The sequence below is a fragment of the Lepisma saccharinum genome, chromosome 25, assembly GCF_977018435.1.
Source record: "Lepisma saccharinum chromosome 25, izLepSacc3.1, whole genome shotgun sequence".
In the NCBI taxonomy this organism is placed as follows: Eukaryota; Metazoa; Arthropoda; class Insecta; order Zygentoma; family Lepismatidae; genus Lepisma; species Lepisma saccharinum.
Window position 1 is genome coordinate 54,284,647 of NC_139253.1, and position 18,324 is coordinate 54,302,970.

The following is an 18,324-nucleotide window of genomic DNA, read 5'->3' on the forward strand; positions in this document are numbered from 1 at the left end:
CATAATATACACAAAGATATTTTTAATAATGATCACAAATGTTAACAGAATAATGTTAACATTAATTCATAAAATAATGTTAAAATTTATGATAGTGTAACAGTATCATACATATACGAGGGTCACTATTTATATTTTGAGCCTAACAATGAAAAAACAGGAATTTGGCATTGAAAACTGCTTTATTGTTTTTCGAAGTATTCTCCTTTATGGTCAATACACTTTTGCATTCGTTCGAACCATTTGTCAAAGCAGTTTTTCCAATCTTCTTGAGACACCTCCATAATATGGTTTTTGAACGCATCAACGGCGTCTTCCGCCGACGAAAATCGTTGTCCACGCAATTTATTCTTGACATTCGGGAACAAGAAGTCATTGGGTGCCAAATCAGGACTGTACGGCGGATGACACATCAATTCGATTTTTTGACTGTTCATAAAGTCGGTTGTTAGACGAGATGTGTGACAGCTGGCATTGTCTTGATGAAGAATGATCCCACGGCGTTTGTTTGTTTTCCGTATTTGACCGAAGACCTCTGGCAAACAAATTGTTGTGTACCATTCAGAGTTGACCGTTCTACGTTCCTCTGAAGGCACAGTTGCCACATGACCAGTTTTCCCGAAAAAACAGGCGACCATTTGTTCGATGTGCTTCCAGCGCGAACAACTTTTGTTGAATTGGGTTCATCTTGAAACACCCATACAGTCGACTGCTGTTTACGTTCCGGCTCATATGCATATATCCATGATTCGTCACCTGTTACAATCTTATATACGTCTTTTGAAGCACCACGATTGTATTTATTGAGCATTTGTTTGCACCAATTGACGCGAGCGTCTTTTTGAGTTTTTGTCAAATTGTGTGGGATCCATCGAGAACATACACACCTTTCTCACAGCTAAATGATCATGTAATATTTTATATATGCTGGTGGAACTAATGCCTATGGTTGCCTCAATCTCACAGTATGTCACACGACGATCTTGCAGTATTAGGTTTTGCACAGCATCAATGTTTTCTTAAACAACAACTGATTTTGGACGACCTTCGCGAATCTTGTCGCTGAGCGAATGGCGGCCACGATTAAATTCGTTATACCAGCGTTTCACAGTGGCAAGGGATGGGGCTTCATCGCCAAATGTGGAAGTAAGTTGATCGATGCACTCTTGTCTTGATAATCCACGTCGAAAATCGTAAAAAAATCATCGCACGAAAATGTTCACGAGTTAATTCCATTTTATTGTTGTCGCGCAATCTCGAAGGCAACATAAACAACACAAATCAAGCTATTGACAAAACATTTGAAGTACGTTATGGTCAATAATGCCAGACGATTCCGTGCAAACGTCAAATCGTGCCTAACTTCAATCAGTGTTGCCAAGGCTCAAAATATAAATAGTGGCCCTCGTACATGTACAGTCACGGACACTTCTTGGTTGTAACGATTTCATTGAAAGTCAATGTGATTATTACAACCAGAAGTGACCGTGACTGTACAAGCTTACCGCTCAGGAGATGATCCCCAACGGAACTATTAAGGTTGGGGGAGTGCACCCTGAGTGACTGAGTCTGAGAAACACACTTGGGCCCGCTGTAACCGACGCAAGTCGTTTGGGATTACAAGACGTCCTCTTTTGCCCGGACAAAACCTCATTTTCGGGTCCTAAAAATGGTCCGGGCGGGTTTTTAGGAAAATTTGGAAATACCCTTTTCTGGGATAAATACAACTGCTGAACTTCAAGATTAGTAACAAAATGTTATTTGTAAATAATTGTTAATATTGTTTCCGTTTTCAATTTCAAAGAAATACAACACACTCAGTTGCAAGGACAAGAAACTTTTCTACCAACAAAGCATTTGTGGCATCTACCGCGACTCGTGATGAGCATCAAGTTTCTAGCAATAGGGAAGAATATGGGATAAGTCGCGGCTTACTTTCATTTGAGTTTCATGACAGAATTCAGAAATAAACAGTAATTTGTAACTGCTCTACTCTTATTTGATAACTCCGAGGCAAACATGTCAATTTATGCTATTATTTTTAAGTAAGAGATCAAGTTTCACAACCGTATAATATTACGGGCATAGTGAATAAATATTATACTATTCAGACATTTGCCTATGATGAGGCCTATTATTAGTTATACGGAAACGGTGTAAAATTGTTTTGCAGGGGTGTGTGACCTATAAGCTCACCGAAACACCAGTAAGCACAAAACATTTCGAAGTGCTGCATATTAGTCAAAAGTTAACATTTTGCAATCTAAAAATGTCCTTGTTTTAAAAAGTTTGACATCCGGTAACACTAAAGTCGTTGCCGTATATTATTTTTTAAATTCTTTGAAATACAGTCTATATAATGCACAGGGTAAACAATACAAAAGTATTCTGGACACTGAAAGAAAAAGAAAAGCAGCAACCTGTTGCCGCAGGCACACGCTCTGCGTGATTGACGCAAATCAACTCCCACGCACTTCTACAAGAACACTAGACCGCAGCGGACCCCTAAAATCTGTAAATTGACCTGTTCTTCTCTTTACCCTCGCAACCCGTCTCCCCTCGCTTGGGGATCTTCCCGTGAGGTGACTGCTGTTCATACATATACATAGCTTTTGAACTTCAGAGAATATTTATGTACCCTACCATTCTCCCCTTCCCTTGACCCTTTTACAATTTTTCCTGGCTACACAACCTTTCAGTCTGTGCAATTTTCGAATTGCATGTGTATGCGCGCGAACACACACACACGCACACAAACACACGCATAACGTATCAATTTCGGGGTGTAAGGGGGTAACCCCAGTGCTTAAAGTGGTTTCAGTCAAAAGCCGGAACGCCAACCACAAATTAATTAACATGAATAGTACTACTGCCGCTACTAGCACTGCTAAAGGCATATTAAAATAACAGTGTTATTTATTATTATTACTATTGTTGTTGTTATTATTATCAGTCCTTTCTTTCTGAAAAGCCTGGTTTCGATAGTCTTAAAGTTAGTTAGTTTGTTATTATTATTTGTATTAGTATTCATCATACGAATTACTCTAAATATTGTGAACACACGCACATGCACTTCTTTCGTTAATTTTTTTTTTATTTTCACCAATGAAAAGATGCCGGTGCAGTTCCAGAAAAAAGCACTGGACCGGAAATTCAGATAGTTTTCAATTTCATCATATCATAACTTAAGGTTCCGAAATATGAAATATTACACTCTTTTCAGCATTCCGTGGCTCTTTAATCAATACAAAATAATAGTAATAACAATTTATTCCTTCATCGTTCACTTCGTTACTAGGCCGCCCCCTGGCGGAGTGGTTAGCACATCGCGCTTTGACGCCTCTTCCACGCAGTACACCCTGAACTGTATTTTGCAGACTAACGAGGCACTGGTGCTTGGACCTGCAGGCTGCAGCCAGGATAATCCTGTGCGGGCCTTATGTTGTGTCGTCCCTGTATTTTGATGATTGTCCCTTCATCCATGTCGTCTTACCATCCTCATCTTACCAAAAAGTGACAGAAGAGATCCTTTCTCCTGTTAACCATTCCATCCAGCCAGTACGTGTTTTGGCAAGCAGTTTCCTTTTATTTATCTTTTCTTGTTCTCTTCCAGCATTGCTTTTCTTTCACCAACTCTTTACAAAAAACTATTAATTAACATGTAAACTATCTACAAATGTTCATAAAGTCCCGGTACCATTACAAAAAAAAAAAAAAAAGGCTCGGAAACAACATGCAATAGAACAATGTTGTTGATTGCAAAATGAGCTACAACTCTCCATGTTTTTATGCCATGCACCTCAATGTGCGCCCCTCTAGTTGCCCTCAGAACATCAAGGCGGTAATCCACTTCTGCCCATACACGCCCCAACATATCACCAGTAACAGTTAGGATACTCTCCGTTATTCTCCTTCGAAGAGTAGCAACATCTGGAACAGGAGTGCGGTAAACACAATCTTTGACATACCCCCAGAAGAAGAAATCCAAAGGTGTGATATCAGGAGAGCGAGGTGACCAGGGAATAGGTCCATCGCGGCCTATCCACCTGCCAGGGAAATGCCTATCCAGAAGACCTCGAACATCCTTGGTCCAATGAGGGGGTGCCCCATCTTGTTGAAAAATTATGGTTGGCTGGAATTCCTCCAACTGAGAAAGAAGGTACTATTCAAGCATGTCGTAGTAATGTTTCTTTGTAATGGTACCGGGACTTTATGAACACACTGTTTATAACATAAATATTTAATAACAATGTACCTGTGATTGCTTTAACATTAATATATTTTTGGTTACACTTTCTGTCATCCAGCTCAACAAAATGTATAGCGGCTTCACAAATTACCTGAAAGTGCGAATGGTTGCAGGGAATTTCAAACGGAAGTAGGATAAACAATACGAATTCTTATCCAGTTCCTACGATTCTAAAGATATTTTTACTCTTTGCCACATCATTTATACATACTATATAAAGACGATGCGTTAATTCTTACGATGAAGAAGAAGTATATAAATAAAATAAGACAGCATTTTCTTATAGACTCTCCCCATCTTTAACTCGCACCAGACTGACAGTTTGTCCGAATATAGTTTCTCTCTTCCGCTATTCCCAGCTTGTTATTCACCTGCCCGTCACCAGCAGAGGTGTTCGCCCTAGAGAGTCCCATGAGGACAGAACTCATCCTCAACTTCCGAGAGACTTGTCAGGATGAGGTGGATGCGTGTGACATTGAAGGCGACGGCGTGATGTGAATATGGGGGAGGTCGGAGAGGATTAATACCTGTGGAACGACACGGGAGAAATTGGCGCGTCTGAGTGGGAAGGAGGCAATTAAAATGACTTGTGTTTAAATAATGACTAGAGTATAAATATTAATAGCTTCTTGATAAATACATAAATAAAACAGTATAATTTATGTGTTTCAATTCAGTGTTTGCTGAACATGCTTGTTCGGATATCCAAAACAAATTACTTACAATATACTAAGAAGTGTGGTTTGTGCGAACAATGTAGGAAGAAGCGTTATTAAAAAGGAAGGAAAAGGTACGCTATAGGCCAGGCCGTATAATGTCTTCTGTAAACTTTTATGAGAACAGTTGGAAAAACTGAGATATGTCGGAGTTTAACAAGAGAAAATGGAACAATCAACAAAAGCATCGTTGAGATATAAAACACCCGTATTACATAACAATTTTCTCGAAATAAATTATTATTTTGTTTTTCCTGCATTTGTTTTTAATGTAGCTATCAATGTTCGACGAATTTTCAGCATCATTACTTTTACTTGAGTAGTTATTACAAATTTCTTCTGCCTTCATGGCATCCAAGTTATGACTATTTTTATAAACGTGTGAAAATAATAATTTATTTTCTCGAGTAACTGTAACCCGTAACTTTTTGAAATGTGAGTAACTGTAACTCAGTTATTTTTATTTAATTATTGAGTAAAAAATTAAGGTATTTTCCTGTAAGTCTCAATAGGAATGAATAAATTTATGATTTCTTAAAAACTAAGAGTATACACACTCACACATTTGTTAAATGGTTTACGTGTCGTAATTTTACAAATGTAAGGAGGGTATTCTAGAAATTTTCTAACATCTATATCCTCATATTTAATCATATGGTGCTTGTTATAACTTAGTGAAAATTTATGGAAATTTTAGATTGCCATTGTCATTGGTAATAACTAAATCTCGCATTTTAATTTTTTAACCTATTTTTTCCTTTGCAGGTAAATAAGAAATAACAAATTATATCGGCGTTTCATAAAAAAAAACGAAACGACTGACTAAGTGTTATAGTGACTAAAATAACCTATTTTGCTTGTTAGAACATATTTTAGGTTTTTGTGCCTAAATTAAACCTATTTTTAGGTTTTACAGGATTTTTTTTATCTCACAGAGGTATTTACTAGGTTTGGTGGCGAAATAATTCAATGACTCCCTCCAAGTATATGATGTTTATCAAAGCTATAAACAAAACAAAAATGTCTGACGTCACTGTTGCCTACAGACAGTGGCGGCGAAAGGGGACAGTTCCCCCCTACTTTTTACCCCTGCACTATAGACTATTAATGCTAAGCCTTGCCTACTAAGATAAAGTAAACTGTCCTTGCCCCTCCTCACCATTCTCAGTTTTGGCACCCAATCGTCTCTACTGCCTGCATAGTCCCAAGTGAAAACTACTGATCTGTGTGGCCTTGCTCACTTTCTCGTCAGTTTGGTCCTTTTTGGCATTCACGCCTTCCGAAGTACTATTTCATCACTACTGACTATGTTTCTGTTGAAAGATAATTTTCAGCACATGAAAAGATCCTCACAGACAAAAGGTGGAGTTTGAATGTGGATAACGCAAAAGATTCATGGTGGTCACTAGGACCATGATAAAATCCAAGTATAATTCCTGTTTTTCAAGGTGAACTTTCCGAAAATTCAAGGATACAAGCAGATGTTTTCTCCATTCCTTCCAACCTTACGTATTACCGACTCTCACCCTCCATTCCATACACAAAAATACTGACAATGTAAAGGGTTTGTATGATTCCGATGTAACAAAAAATTTACCTAAACAACTTCAAGATATTTTATTTTGTAATAATCTTCCGTTTGTCAGACAGATTGTTCTGTAAAAGACAAAGTAAACGGATTGAGAAAATTTTGTTTTATTTTCTGTGTAGCTTTCTTTTTCATCCTCAAAAAATGAATGAAATCAAAGGTAAACTGAGAGAAACTTGCCTCAGGGCATTTGTAAAACATGTTTAAATTTAATGGGATTTGGATTAATAAAAGTTGGAACTTTTCACGTCTACGGAGAAAAAATGGAATAGAAAAAAACATCCGCTTGTACCTTATTTCATGGCTTGCTAAAATTCATGAATAATTTTCAGAGCCAAATAATTAACGCATAATTTCTGGTGCCAATAATTCACGTGTAATTCCCGGAATTCAAGGAATTCCAAGTGAGTAGCCACCCTGATATTGTGCAGCAAATTATACATACGTAATTCATTTTTCATACCAACAAGTAATTTTCTCTAACTGCACAAGTGCAGTATTATAATAATTTGTAGATAATTTTGAAAATGATATAAAGAAATGAAAATTTGTTTAGAAAATTAATATTTGGTTATTACGGTTCTTGTTAAATTTTGTTTTTAATGATTGTATCTAATCAGTAGCCTATTTTTCAGGAATTTTGTACCAAATTAAGTGTTTTTGCAACCTATTTCAGGATTTTTCGAGCCAAATTTAAGATTTTTAGAACCTAATTTAAGGTTTTTAGATCCTATTTTAGGATTTTTAGAGCCTATTTTAGGGACCTAAAAGCACATTTTTTAGAACCTAAAAATCCGAGGTCTAGTAATAAACGTTTGCAGTTCATGCAATACAAGCATACTTCCCAAATGAAATTTTGCAAACGCTGATATTTACTCGTATTTTTCCAAGCCAGTAGAAATGGATGGCACTTTAAACTGTAGGTTCAGTCCCGATTATCCTTACTGTGCATAAAGTGGACTTGAAACACCTACCCAAACCAAACCAATCTAGTAGAAGACATCCAGAGAAAAAGGGATAATGTAAAATATTCTGCCTAGTGTCTGGTTTACGTGGCACATTTTTTCTGTGTATTTAGTGCAAAAAGAGATTAATGTGTTCAGAGAAACGCGAACTTTTATGCTCATTTCTCGAGCGATCTCTTCGTTAATTAATAACCTCGTCCTTGCGGCGACGACGGCTGCAAAGCAAGTCATGGTCTCGAAAATCCATTTCTCATCTTCCGAGAATCAATCGTGTCGAGTTGGGCCTCATACCTCACGGACGATTCTGCTTTCCCAGAACTCGATTTGTGATAGCATCATTTTCATCAACAGATGACGTAATCTCAAGAGACTTTCCCAGAGGATCAATTCTCGTAATCATCTTCAGGGATGAAGGAGAGAGAGAGAGAGAAATGCATGAAAACAAATTACGTATCTGAGGTTTAATATCTCTCTATGGGGAAGAAGCATTTGTGTTATAGTTTTAATTCATCAAGATTTGTTTCTTACTGATTCTGCAGAATTGTGCATCATATTTGTAAATTTAGAAAACAAAAATTCCTTCCCAGCAACAATTTTGTCCTAAAAATCTTCCCTACCAAAATTTCCGGGGCGTAGGGAGATTTTTTGTTGTAAGAACGAAGATCAACAATTAGTTTTAACTTCCAAATATACGTTACTAATAAATAATCAAGAGCACATAGTCCATTAACAGATCCACACCAATAACAAGATATGTACAATGAAAACAAAACAACAATGCAAGACAAGCATAAGTATGAAATCGAATTGTTTTGTATTAATAAAAAGCAATAATCAAACGAAAACTTAAACATAGTAAAACAATCTCAATTATTTTGCCATGTATTCACATATTTAACCAATTGATAAAGGAATTAGTTTGCCACTTTATAAATATCTGATATACTCGTACATAAAAGTAACTAACGAATTCCTTTATATATATTTAAAAATATATATGCATATATATATTTACTTTAATATTTAGTAATCTACTCGTGTATGTAACAACATAATAAATATGTATATCATATTATATATATATATATATATATATATATATATATATATATATATATATATATATATATATTTTGTGAGTGTGAATTAAGATCTTCAGTCTTCATCGCACCTTGACTGGAAATTTAACCTTGAATCCACTACGATATCTGGCATATGATACAATCATGTCGCTATTCCATTGTAGTTCATTACTAGCATGTAATACATTCTTAGAACATAGCTTGCAACAAATTATTGTCTTCATTTGAATAGGTTCGATATGTCCATGTCTCGTAACTCATATCGAGAGTCTAATTATTCTCTTACAAGAAAGCGTAAGATCTCCTCTACCTGAGTGGTTGAAATGATTCCGTGCTCGTAGCGAACACATGCTCTTAGCGAACACTGGATGAAAAGGATTTGCAGGTGCGTGCTGTTAGCGAGTACACAAACTTGCCTGTCTTGTTTGTCCTTGAAAGTGGTCAACATGCAAGTGTTGCCAGTGATACCTTATAATCATCTTAGTTTGAAATTAGCTAAGTGAAGGGTCCTCAACAATTTAGGTTAACTACATGAAAGTTTTGTTAAAATATTGATATATTTCATCTTCCTTAAAATCAAATTGTGCATAGGAAATGTAAATGTTAACCAACCTAGGTTACTTTTTGAACAAAAGACAACTTCCTAACACATTTGTAAATGTTATTATCAATTTTAGGCTAGGCTAGCTATGTTCAGTTCTCTTAGCCTAAATAATAATTTTTCACTGTATTTATGCTAATGAAACCTAACTTAACAGGCTTAACCTAACCTTGTAGGCATTCCTCGTCTGACGTCAGAACACAAGGTAGCAATACTGTTGTGCGACAAGGAAGACCCGATTAAAGAATGATCAGGGGTGAGTCAGGTCAGGTCAAGAGGCATCAGCCACTGAGGTGTTTCTCCACGCAAGTTGGCTTATTACTGGCAACACTTGCATGATGACCAGTTTCAAGGCCAAATAAGACAGGACAAGTTTGCGTGTTCGCTGACAGCACGTACCTGCAAATCTTTCCGTAACTGTGTTCGCTAAGAGCACGTGTTCGATACGAGCACGTTCGCTAACAGCACGGCACCGGTTGAAATATGGATTAGGGCTGAGAAGAACAGCAGATTGAGCTTGAATTCCGTTTGTTGAAGAAAACAGATAAAGTTACCAGCAGATTTTGAAATCAGGTAATTCCGGGTAAGATATCTCTTCCTCCTCCTACAGACGATGTTGGAAAGACACCAAACAGACAGCTCGCTCAGTTCGTTTCATTTCTTTTCGCCGTTTGTGAGCAGAGTATTCCGAGAGGAGGAGTTAAATTATCCACCACAAAGCTTAAGAACGCTCATTCAAAGCATTGCTAGTCTCTTAAAGTTGCATGAACAGCTCCTGCCATGTGACTCTGCAGATTGACTTGGCAGTCCGAGTGCATGCTCATCCCCCTCGGATTCTCAGTCTCGGTCGAATTGGGCTCACGAAACCACGTGGGTCACATCAACCTATCTATTATTCACTCGGAACATCGCACACAAGGATCAATTCTAAAACTTCATCTGGCTTCAATTCTTGGCAGCAAGCTCCTCTTTCATTGCTTACCTTGTAGAGCAGTTGAACTTTTTCAGCAGTACAAACCAGACACGTATCTAGATCTATATTTCTGGAAGTGTCCTAACCAAGTAATAATAGGCCTAATAATAATAATAATGATAAATTTTACAATCAATAGGTTAATCTTAACAATAATATGTTATTATTACATTACAGTTGAAGGGGAAAATGTGTCTGAAAATGAACACGTGATTTATGAAATGCCTTTTGAATTCAAGAAACATATCTGTATGTTTATTATAATCCATATCAATACAGTTTTTGTTTAATGAATGTGTGCAGCCTGTTTACATAAAGCAAGTTGTGTCAATCTTTCTGCAAATGATTAGCTGTATTGATTTTGTTGTGTTACTTTCGTCAGGACAAGTAAATAGATAAATAAATGAACATGACCAGGCACATCGCCAGAATTTTATTTCGGGGGACGAGGAGGGCTCATCTATTATCAGTAGCCGCCATTTAAAGGCGAAAAGGTGAGGGGTAGAAGTCCTGACTATGAATTTCTCAGTATATTACAACTTATTGAAAAAGATGTTTAATCCTGCTAAGGAAGTAAAATAAATTACCACTGTACACTACTTAAATCATATATTCGTATGATTTCGGGGGAGGACGTGCTAGCTATACATGTCTGCATAAACAGGTAAAACGATGACATATGAATAGAGATATAACAGAACATATTCTTTATATTGCTTATGTCTAGTAAAATTCGCTGAAATTTGCATAAGAACAGCTGTCCTAACAAAGAAAATGTCAAAAAGAATTAAATGGATCATTTATTGAATAAAAAAAGAATATTCGGTCCAGCTGATGAAAAGTATAGCACCTGGTTTATCTTTTTTTATCTTTTATGGACATTGTTAGTAGCAGTGAAAAGCATAAATTTTCGCATGAATTGTCAACGCAAAGTTGGTGCAATCGAACGTATTTTATGGTATAAGGCCTTCAAGTTATGCGTAAATAAAAGGAATATTCTAGGATATATTAAAAATACACGAAATGTGAAATAGAAGTGTTTGGTGACTCAATTAAATGCTAAAGTCATTCCTTTTGTAACCATTCACATGTTTGGACCTTATAGTGCGGGGAATAAGCACCAAAATATTTTCATTCCGGAAAGTAGTGCACCAAACTTTGGGCGTTGACAAAATACACATCAAATACTATCAATCAGCCGGAAGACAACCTTAGAAATGGCTATGTCACGCGCAGTGACGTCATCAAAATGGCCGCCCAGCAGATTCTTTCAATTTGAATATCTCAAAATTACTGAACGGATTTTGATTAAACAAGTCTCATATTAAAGAATTTTTTTTATCTAAAAGAAAGTTTATTACACATTTTGCCTTAAATTTAAGAGTTTTCTAATAAAGTTCGAATAATGTTGTTTTTTCATATTTCTTGTAATTCCCTGTCCCATCCAGTTCCCAATGCCATTTCAGCAGCTTAAGATAGTTTCTAAAATTCGACTATAAGTTTTGCTGTATGCTTGGACGTATTATTATTTTTACCGACTTATAATTGATGATTCGTTATCAGTAATTTGTTTTCATTCTAATTTGACATTTTCTTAAGAAGAAGCCTCCCCCCAAAGGTTTTAACAATTAATTGAAATCTATAATATTTGAAATGTATGTCATTACAATCAGTCCATTATTAATATATTTTCGAGCAATGACCTTCGCATGTGAATTGGAGTCCAGTTTTTGCACAGCGGCAGTGTGTGCATTGTACCTTGCACTTATACAATACCAATTATTGCCAATGTGAACGTGGCGCCATCATCCGTTTTTCATCCCCACTGATACGGATCGTGATTTTCAGATTTCTTGTCAATCAGTTTCTCCAAACATTGCCCGTTTTAAGTGTCGTAATAGGGCATCCGCCGTTAGTGTGATGTGTTCAATGTTTCTACTCGTCTCAGTAAGCCGTGTATCCTGCTGCGTGCTTGATTTACATGTTCTGTCGTACAGCCATGGATGCTTCTTAATTGTAACAACCCCGATAACTTTCAAAGGGATCATTACAATCCAGAAGTGTCTGTGGCTGTATTTGTAGCATGATACATTATTAGACCACTAAACGTTCAAGTGTACAGAAAATGCCATGTTGTTGTTCACATATTAGAAAATTCTTGGAAAGCACATCATTATCACGCAATGACATCCATGTTTTCAATGCAAGTTTTCTTCAATACCAAAAATTAACACCTTGATGCACCTAGTGAATGAATGGTTACAATTCTGGTCAACAGAAAGATATATTTGCATTCTGGTCCTCTATTAGTGTTCAATAAAATATTGTTTAAAAAAGTCAAGAGGAAAATAAAGATGAAAGATCATGGTTATCTATCACAAATTAAATGTATATGCCGAGGGATAAAGACTTTCATTCACTATATAATTCATTACTTGCGACTTGCAGGCAATTTCCCTTGTGAGAAAGATGCAGACTGGCATTCGTGGGCATTTTTAAACGTCCGTGTCTCTTAAAATCTTCATTTTTTTTATAGGTGCGAACTTATCGGTTTAGAACGTTCGCACGAGGAAGAGCGAGCTTATTGTTGCAAAAATCTCTGCACGAAAGCGATAGACCCAATTCGCCAATGTCCTTCCAGAGAAACCCAACAAGTAAAAAAGTCTGCTGCTACACGTTTTGTGGGTTGGGGACACGGCAGAATTAGATGGGTTGGTGTTGAGCTTCTTGTTTTTGTCGCTGCGGAGTAGAATTATGGTCTACTTCCGTGAAGTTTGTCTCATGATGGCAGACTGCTTCGTGCTGATAAGTTGATCCTGTGTGTAAATGTTCATATGTAGGAAGAAATGCGTTTCTTATGTTTTACTATACAATTAGTTTGTCGAAGTTTGTTTTACGCGTATTTTATGCTCATATAAGCTAATCGACACTGTAATTACAGACAAGCGTATTATATACCCTTATCTGTGTTGTAATCTACAGTTTACAGTTATATCCTAACTACTGTGCAATGTGCCTTAACCGGAGATCTAGACCAGGATACTTTGATTACAAAGTGACACCGTCACCATTACGCCATCGTGAAGATCGGTAATGACATTTGTACGAGGCACTGTGTCATTACGTTTGGCTTTACAAGAACATCCTACAGGAAGAATAACATGACCTAAATATAAAATGTCATTCCTCTTTTGTTTTATCTACCTTGTCTGCTCTGGCTTGTGATATTTTTGAAACTCCTTCTTCCTGTGTGTGGCAGCACCTCCTTCTATTAACTTATTCGAGAAAATTAATTTATTAAATAGTATAATTGGATGATCTTATTTTAGTTTAATTGGTGTTGGCCTTCTCTCTTTTTTAAGAGCTGCTTATACTTTATATCCTTATACCCAGCATGGGGCATACTATTTCGGTATATTCTCTTGCTGAACTGATAATATACGTGAATATTTATTATAATTTTGCAACTTATTTCCATTAATTTTAAAAATTATTCTTGTTCTCCTGTGTTTTGTTGAACTTAATTTTTCTATTACAGTTGTAAGTTCAGTGGGGTTAGTTCAACACACACACACACAATATATATATATATATATATATATATATACTCTTCAAGTTAGTTTGTTATTTTTATTGTGTTGGTTTGTTATCGTATGATATGTTCATTAATGATCATGCATCCATGATATATATATTTCTATCGTTAAAATTAAAATTTATAAGTTTTTTTCAAACCTAAAGAAAATGTCGGTGCATACCGCTCCGTACCTCCAGAAAAAATGTCTGTATATATATATATATATATATATATATATATATATATATATATATATATATATATATATACATACTGTATACACCCCCCACACACACACATACACACATATACCTGTATAGCTATATACACACACATATACACACCTCCCCCCACACACAAATGTATGATTTAATCAATATATACTATGGTTAACATGTGTTGTAGTATTGTTCCTCTATTAAATTTAAAATATTTCAGTTCACCTTTAATTTTGTTACCTAGAGTACTACTCCATTCTAACACAAAAATCGTTAGTCTTAAAAATTAAAATTTTTATTTGATATACAAACCAGTGAAAGTGTTGCAGATTTCGTAGGAATCCATCCTACACTACTACATCAATCTGAGCGACTCAGAATATTCCCACCAAATGCTGAGCAGTTCCACCCAATCAATCATTATCAAATTTTTCTCCAACAATCGCTTTAGTTAGGGGATGAATCCTTGCAACAAGTAACATGATGTTAGCATGACCATATCAAGAAAACACGAAAATATTGCATGCCTGGAATGAGTCCATGACTGGGCTTGCCAAATCTCTCGTAATGGCCGGGAGTCCCCGGACAATGTTTTTTATCTCCCGGAATGACGAGATTTGGTATTATTATCTTTTTATTTTGAAGAATCTTGTTATAATATTACTGCTTCAGGAATGTTTATGTTCTGTTTATTGATTTTGTTTTGTTTACTTACAAATTGTAGTTGCTAGGTTGTTTTGATCAAATTTATTCAATTTTGGATTCGCAGTAGCAAGACCACAAACAATTAACAGCTGATATTTAGGACATTAGTCTTCCAGAATATTTAAATCCAAAGGTTTCGAAGCACGGCAGTATATAGCGGGAGGGTTTCATAGGTTTAGTAAACATTTTACACTAATTGTATAATGAAATAAACAACATCTCAAGAGACCATTGCTTGAAAAGTTTGTGAAGGTTATAGTAATATCCCACACAAGAAAATAGGTTTATAAAAATAAGATAAATGTAAAAACAATATTGTTTCTGTTAATATAACATAGGCCTATATCAAGTTAAAATCTACATCCAAATTGTTTGGAGTGAAAATTTTATTATTTATGATTTAAACTTGTATATGTATAAATAATAACAATCAAAAGTTTAACTATTAAACTGTACCATCTTTGGACTGCAGTAAGTTGAACGACACCTTTTATTTTTGAATATATGAGGCCATGGTTCGAAGGCTGTAAAGAAATCTATCGGAATTTTATTCTTTAAAGTTACCAAGCTTATCCATGAAGCCTACGAAATCCAAGAATTTCACATGCAATTTATTTCTCATACTAGTTAATTTAACAGAGAGTTGGAAACTAGTGCTGTATTATAGTTTACCGTTTTCGCACAGTCAATAAACGTCCCATTACATCCTCACTCGGGGAAAGCAATTTGGTGCAACAAAAACTCCCGGGCACCATTTTCCTGGGGCCTTATTAACTGAAGCTACGTCTGGGTAGTCCATAACCTGCCCCTGATTCATCAACTTTTTGCTGCTCCATCCAAATTTCTCTCTTTATCCCCCTCCCCCACCCCCTTTCCAACCCTCTTTCACCCCACGAAGTAGAAGATTGATGCGAGAACAACTCGAGTGTTCATTTTGTGCTCAAATGCAAAATTGGAAGAATCGTATTCGTGGGGATGATTGCTACATCTTACGAGTCCCAACATGTAAAGCTCAGCATCCAACTGATATGACAAGTTTGAGTTCAGAATTCTGATTTTTTATTTTACTTTAAGTACAAAAAATATACGAGGGCGAGTCAACTGAAAATCTTCTTTAATTTTTGCCTGCATGAAAGAGTGTAAGCCTCTTGATGGTGCAGTGCTGTACCAAAACACAAACAACCAATAAGACAAAAGAAACAAGAGTTAATAAATCTAACATCATGTCGTCGACTTGTAATCAAGGAGTTCCGGGCCCGATACCCAGTGGCATGTCCATGAGGGAGTGGGGGTCATATCCCTCCACCTTTGACCTAGCATTTCTAAAAAAAAAAGAGCGTTAACGGTAGGAAAAGATGGCAATATGAGGACTGACTACTAAAAAAGGTGTATGTAACAATCCCATTCTAAAATCCTGGGCACGCCACTGCCGATACCTGAAGGAGGCACATAGTGTATTGGATCGTACTTTAAACTATAGATCCAGTATCGATTAGCCTCTCCGTACATAAAGTGGACTTAAAACAAAAACTCAAACTAGATACATTCGCGATCTTTTCCATTGTGGTGATGTGATCAGCACCACGATCCCGCCGTCTTTACACTACCATGGTTTCCATCAGGTACACATTTTATTAGAGGCTTGGTGTACCCACGAGCCAGTTAATGCAGGGGCATGTTCTGAAAATCCCCCCTACCCTCACTTACGCCGGGAATCGAACCTGTTTTCAGCGTGGCAGTCAGACACCCTACGATTTTTTTCAGTTACTGTACCGACTTTTTAATGTATTTCAATTGTAATTCCACTTAAGATGTTAATGTCTACTTGCTTACTTTTCTATACACTTTTCTCCATTATGATGTTAGAGGTAATGTCATTGCCTTGCAATAAAGTGCTTCCGAGTTAGATACCCGCCAGAGGCACGCAGCGGTTCGGATGCTTTGGCGTGGCAACATACAGGGTTGGCAAGGTAATTTACTTGTTACGTTTTTTACGTAAATTACACGTAATTTACTTCGCGTAAAGAAACAGTTTTTGGTACTTTAGTATTATACGGACTACCTTATGTGTCTACGCTAAATTATATTCCCCTCGTGTTGACCCAAGTTCCTTTTGTTCTATTGCGATTTCATCATGCTACAAATGCAATTTTTACATGGTTCGATTTCGATTTATTTCTGTTAACACATACTACGGAGTGTTAGCGATTACTTAAGATTTTATTCAACATATGCTTTCGTGGTTAGGTTAGGCAGGTCAGGTTTGGTTCTCTTAGCATTAAAATAAAGGGTACTTTGTATTACAGGGGAACAGCTCGTCATCATTGTAATCAAGGTATCGTATTTGGCGGAATACATGTGGCGATCGGCGGTGGCCGGTGTCGACGCTTTCAACGAGCTTCTCGGTAATATAGCTGACTTTTGGAAATCACAAATAAAAAAAGGCTAATTGTATGATTTATATATTATAAACTTTCAAATACAGTGGTCCTATTATGTCCATAAGTGTTTCTTTTGCTTTCGCCGAAAACAGACGGTCTGAAATGAGGTAGGCCGTGTAATACTAAAGTACCCAGTTTTTTACGCAGATGTAAAAAACTAATTCTCTTTCGTAAATTAGTAATGTAAAAACTAATTGTATTACATTTTAAACTTTAATTTTCTTACTTATTTCAGCACAAAATAATTATTTTCTGAAGATTGTTAATAGAGCAACCTCACGACCTCACCCTCACTTACATATTTTTTTAAAAAATAGAACCGTTCTTTCACATTTTTTAAAAAATTAAAAACCTGTTGATATATACGTCTTGCACTAGTACTTGTATTTATAACAAGACAACGATTAACGACAATTTATTTGGATTGTACAAGGTGGCGCAAAAGTCATCACCTGACTGACTTTCTTATCCTATAGCTTGGGTTTTAAATTAAAGAAAGTAGTTTTTTTTGTGTTAAACTTTTATTGATACTTGTGAGTTTTATGTGCTCAATTTTTAAAGATAACATCCAATAACCAATAAATGACCACCATTCGAATTAATGCAAATTTGGGCTCTTTTTATTGCGTTTTCCAAGGTGTTGGAAATCTGCGGGGAAATGTTTTCAATTTCATGCTGAATATTGTCCTTTAGTTGCTGTAACGTCTCTGGCTTATTCACATAAACCAATGACTTCAAATATCCCCAAAGAAAAATCTGTAGCGGTTTAATCGGGGGACCTGGCCGGCCATGGCAAATCACGGGATATTACTCTGCCCGGAAAAGTGTCACGCAAAATTGTCACAATTTTTCCACGTTCTTGTGGGGTATACTTATTCATTTTCGCCCACAATAAATTTCTTAAGTATCTTCTATTTAACTGACAAAACACTACTGATATAAACAACAAGATGTCAAAATAAAGGTCAGTTCAAATAGGATGATGACTTTTTCGCCACCCTTGTTTTAGTAACAGCTTCAAATTTCTTTTTCGTGCGTATTATACACTTGCATATGCTAATTATCAGTGGCGTAGCGTTATAGTACGCCGGTACGCCCGGCGTTCCCCGATTTAAAATTTAAATAATGCGTAAATGCTGTAAATATAAAGTAAAACTTGACTAATTTCATATATGTTTGACCTTCATGGCATTAAAATAGCTATTTTTC